The sequence below is a fragment of the Macrobrachium rosenbergii genome, chromosome 48 (genome assembly GCF_040412425.1).
Source record: "Macrobrachium rosenbergii isolate ZJJX-2024 chromosome 48, ASM4041242v1, whole genome shotgun sequence".
NCBI lineage: Eukaryota > Metazoa > Arthropoda > Malacostraca > Decapoda > Palaemonidae > Macrobrachium > Macrobrachium rosenbergii.
In genome coordinates, this window is record NC_089788.1 from 1,912,691 (window position 1) to 1,918,690 (window position 6,000).

Here is a 6,000-nt window from a genome sequence, read left to right on the forward strand (position 1 = left end):
TTTATTTTTCTAGTCCTTTAAAGCTTTCGCATTTTTTAGCATCATCATTATAAGCCACTTCAACATTTCAATTTAGAAGCTCGAAACCTGCCCACTGCCAGTTGTCTGAGTTCTCATACTATCCCAATTTTTCTTCTGACCGGAAAATGGTGCATCGCCTGTTTTTCGGGAGGTAAGAGACAGGGCTCTATAATACTTCCAGCCCATTTACTACCTTAGTGTCCTCTCCCACAGTTTACGTGGGGGCCGTTCCCACGTGGACATTTCACAGGGGAATTCCCGTTTCTTGGTAAAAGTTGGAATTTACCGAGCTTTTTCTCTGGGCAGTATTGGTTTCTGAGCAATTTCGCAGAACGTAGTGTTGGTGCAGAGAGAGAGAGAGAGAGAGAGAGACCTTACAGACCTTACAAAAGTGACTTTGATGTCTATAAAATGCATCTTCCAGTCTTGGATGGTCTGGGAAAGGACATATCTGTAGAATGCAAGTTTAGGATTAAGTTTTCTGAAATAAAATGAGAGAGAGAGAGAGAGAGAGAGAGAGAGAGAGAGAGAGAGAGAGAGAGAGAGAGAGAGAGAGAGAGAGAGAGAGGACATATCTTTGAAATGCAAGTGTGGGATAAAGTTTGGTTCGAAATAAAATCAGAGAGAGAGAGAGAGAGAGGACATATCTATGAAATGCAAGTGTAAGTTAAAGTTTGGTTCGAAATAAAATGAGAGAGAGAGAGAGAGAGAGAGAGAGAGAGAGGACATATCTGTAAAATGCAAGTGCAGGATTAAGTTTGATTCTAAATAAAATGAGAGAGAGAGAGAGAGAGAGAGAGAGAGAGAGAGAGAGAGAGAGAGAGAGAGAGAGAGAGAGAGAGAGGACATATCTATGAAATGCAAGTGTAAGTTAAAGTTTGGTTCGAAATAAAATGAGAGAGAGAGAGAGAGAAAGGACATATCTATAGAATACAAGTGTAGGATAAAGTTTGGTTCGAAATAAAATGAGAGAGAGAGAGAGAGAGAGAGAGAGAGAGAGAGAGAGAGAGAGAGGAGCTTGTCGGTACTTGTTTACAAACTTAGAACCCAAGTGTGCAAACAATGCACATTATTATTCCCATCATGAATATCTCCTCCAGCCAAGTTGTAAATATGGTCGCATCGCGAGGTATGTGTGATGTACAATTATTTCCTCCTAAGTGATGTGCACTCCCTTTTACTGCACCTCCTTTCATATTCTCTTCCTTTCATCTTACTCTCCTCAACCCTCCCCTAACAACTGATTTATAGTGCAACTGCAATAGATTTTCCTCCTGTTACACCTTTCAAACTTTTTAACTGTCAATTTCGTTTGCAGCGCTGACTGACCTCATAGGTCCCAGTGCTCACTGGCCTTTGGCCTAAATTCTTTATCCAGTTGAGCTCCCATTTATGCTGATACATGGCATTGCTTACACGCATTCCTCTCGATAAATATTTACCAAGTTTCAGAGACTGAGGAATTCGTCGCAGCAAGTGGAAGTCAGTCCTTGAAACACATTTTCGTCTGATCTCATTTACTATATCTTTCATTTGATTAGCATCACTTAAGGGCTGTTTACACAACAACGCCGTCGCGTCTCTTGGTTAAGTAAGCCACGGTCGTGAGGGGAAAATGATTTTTTTAAAATTTAAAGTCAGTATAGAGCAGAGGATTCTAGTTAATGAGTATTTTTCTGACTGAGTGTAAGACTTTTGCTGCGTTCAGTTAAAAGTTTTATTTTTATTCAACGTTGAACCATTTGATTTTCAGTTGTCTGTAAAAGAAAACTATTGTCTGTCCGTCTGCACTTTTTTCTGTCCGCCCTCAGATCTTAAAAATTACTGAGGCTAGAGGGCTGCAAATTGGTATGTTGATCATCCACCCTCCCATCATCAATCATATCAAATTGCATCCCTATAGCCTCAGTAGATTTTACTTTATTTAAGGTTAAAGTTAGCCATAATCGTGCTCCTGGCAACGATACAGGATAGGCCACCACCGGGCCGTGTTTAAGGTTTCATAGGCCGCGGCTCATACAGCATTATACCGAGACCACCGAAAGATAGATCTTGTTTCGGTGGCCTTGATTATACGCAGTGGTGGCTGTACAGAAAACTCGATTGCGCAGACAACCTTCGGCGCATTCTTTACTTGTTTAAAGTTAAAATGCATCAGTTTGGTTCGTTAGTGAATCTTTTCCTGACAGAGGCTTTTACTGCGTTCAATTAAAAGTTTTTTTTTTTATTCAGTGTTGAAACATTTGATATTTGAAATGGAAAAACGAAAAGGCTTCAGTTTGCTTTGATGAATCTCTCTCTCTCTCTCTCTCTCTCTCTCTCTCTCTCTCTCTCTCTCTCTGTTTAAAGTTGTTTCCTGAATATTGAATCTTTTTCATTTTGAAGTTGCATTACACCATTAGTGCGGCTTTTTCAGTTCAGAAGTATTACCTAGCTGACGAACCTTTAATATTTTATGCTGTTTTCGCGACAGTCAGCGTTTTTCCAAGATGACCCAGATATGTAAGGTATCTCGATGTGAGGAATGGTGCTCAAAGCAGGTCACTCAAAATAGGTCACCCACTGAATGCCCTTTCAGTATTTCAGCGGATTTGGCTTTGCTATTTTTTTTTTTTTTTTTTTTTTTTCTTTTTGGCTTACCATTCTTTCCTTATTTTAAAACGGATTTTGTCTTGCTCTTAAAAACATGTTTTGAATGTGAAAAATCCTTCAGGGCATTTTTGATCAGTTCGTTTCAACAATACTTTCCAAGATTATTTTGACAAAACCTCTCTCTCTCTCTCTCTCTCTCTCTCTCTCTCTCTCTCTCTCTCTCTCTCTCTCTCTCTCTCTGTATGTATATATATATATATATATATATATATATATATATATATATATATATATATATATATATATATATATATAATATTATATATATACAATATATATATACGTATAAATATATATATTATTTATATAATTATATATGTATATTTATATATATATATATTTATATATGTATTTATAGAATATATATATATATATATTTATATTATATAAATGTATATTTATATATATATTTTATATATATAAATAATACATATATATATATATATATATATATATATATATATATATATATATATATATATATATATATATATATATACATAAATTTTCAGAGATGCTCACGGCTACAGCACCCGATCCACAGACCTCGTCCCTCAATCATGTGGAAGGTTTCAGTAACAGACCCTAATGAATCAGCTTTCAGTTTCCATCAGTTCAGTGTCACCTTGTGGTGTCACCAACCACGGGAGGCTTATGAAACCGCTGGGTAATTGGACCGAATCACATCTAGGGCCTTAGTTGACCAAATTACCTTATAAAGCACCTCTGCGCTGTCTTGCGTGGAAGGTGACATGTAGAAGGTACTTAGCCCTGAGTGAGTGACTGGTTAATGGGTCTTTCTTGGTATTATGGGTCTTCACAGTACTCATTTTCATAGTTTTCAACCACGCAAAGGAACGTTACATTATTCTGGGTATATCATTTTGTTAAATCGTTGACTGTGGCTTCTTAGAGGTATAATGTTAGGTTCGTTTATGTGGTTGTGAATCCCTTGGGGAGGAATTGGGCCTGGGGTGGTAGAGACACTCATCTTCGAAAAATATGGTTTTGTCTTGTGAATAATGTTTTATGGAACTTTTTAAACTCATATGTATATTTTATATAAACACACACACACACACACACACACACACACACACACATATATATATATATATATATATATATATATATATATATATATATATATATATATATATATATATATTTATGTATGTATGTATATCACATGTTTGTGTAACATTTGGTATGTCTTTGGTCGTTCATTCAGTGAAATTAAGAATCTCTTGGTCAGGTCAGGTTGGATGGGTGACCATCTAGAAAAGCTAGATGCCAATAGGAAAAAAACAGTTTAACTGTAAAGGCGTGCTTATGTCAGCCTTCCCAACAAGAAATCATTTGCACCAAGTTTGAACTTACGTAATTACAACTTCTAGATAATATTGAGGTATTAAACCTCACATGAAACAAGTAAAAAATGCGCCCAAGTTTCCTCGGCGCAATCGAGTTTTCTGTACAGCCGTTACAGCATATAATCAAGGCCACCGAAAATAGATCTATCTTTCTGTGGTCTCGGCATAATGCTGTATGAGCCGCGGTCCGTGAAACTTTAACCACGGCCAGGTGGTGGCCTATCCTATATCGTTGCCAGAAGCACGATTATGGCTAACTTTAACCTTAAATGAAATAAAAACTACTGAGGCTAGAGGGCTGCAATATGGTATGTTTGATGATTGGAGGGTGGCTGATCAACATACCAATTTGCATCCCTCTAGCTCCAGTAGTTTTTAAGATCTGAGGGCGGACAGAATAAAGTGCGAACGGACAGACAAAGCCGGCACAATAGTGTTCTTTTACAGAAGACTTATAAGGACAAAATGTTTAGACTTAACTGCGTGATCTAGTAACCTGTGATGCGTGGTAGATCGTGGGACCACCTGAATTCAAAGGCAGATCAGAATTCTGAAATATCTTGCACAACTTCCGTGATTTTCTAATCGAACGACGTTGGCAAAGATGAATACAAAGATCAGAGATAAGAAGTTGAATATATCTCAAGTTTTCGCCCAACAATTTAAGATGAGAGTCAGCTGCTGAATGCTAATTGTGGCATCAAGATTCAAACCATATCCTCAGGACAGACAGGTCGCCCAAAAACATTAAAAGATTTTCTCAGTTTACCAACTTTTTGTGCGTTGAGAAAAAGAGTTTACTGACAGTGTTTCTCAAAAGTTAATTTAACAAGAATGCCTCTAATTTTGAGTGTTTCGTGTAGATGAATAACTTAACGAAATGACCTAGGTGGCATGATGCAATGTCCTAGGCCTGATAACAGTCATGCTTTGTAATTTATTAGAGTTTAACGTCATTAAAGTCTCTGTTCAGAGATGCAGCAACCAGAGGTCATTGGAGACAGGAATGGTGCAAAGAGGGTGGCATCATCTGCATAAAACTATCATGTTTTCTTGGCCAAAGCACAGGTCTCTGGAGACAGGAATGATGCAAAAAGAGTAGCATCATCTGCATAAACAACAACCTTGTTTTCAAGGTCAAAACCACAGGTCTCTGGAGACAGGAATGGTGCAGAGAGAGTAGCATCATCTGCATAAACAACAACCTTGTTTTCAAAGACAAACCACAGATCTCTGGAGACAGGAATGGTGCAAAGAAAGTAGCATCATCTGCATAAACAACAACCTTGTTTTCAAGGCCAAAGCACAGTTCTCAGGAGATAGGAATGATGCAAAGGGGTAGCATCATCTGCATAAAACAATGTTTACAGGTCCAACCTCACATATCTTGCAAATATAACACAAGAAGTAATGAGCCAAGAACACTACCCTCAGCAACAGCAGAGATTTCATTCCTGTAGTCACTATTATTTTCAATAATAATATTGAGAAATGGGGAACCAAGCCCCTTCTGTCTAATTTTGAAAACAAGGGCCTCTTCATTAACAAGGTCAGTAGCTGCTCTTCAGTCAAAGAGAAATCATACAACTTCACGAACAGAATGAAGGAATTTCTGTGCGACGATGTAAATTGAAAGAAGACTATTACAAGCACTCAGGTGCTTGCGAAAAAACTCAACTAGGGAAACAGCTGATTACTTTCACATGGTCATGCAGACATTTTGCCAACAACTTGTCCAATAAGTTTGGGTAATAAGGGAGTTGTAAAAATTTAACATGATGGAATAACATTACCAGATATCCAACAAGTACTGGAAGAACCCTTTTTAGCTTATCTTACAAAAAAAAACACTGACAACGCAGTAATTTCCACGAAAAAAACAAAAGAAAAATTCCTATTGAGTCTCCACCTCCAAACGCTTCAAGGTTAGGTAAAAAAAAAAATTTGGAGAGCA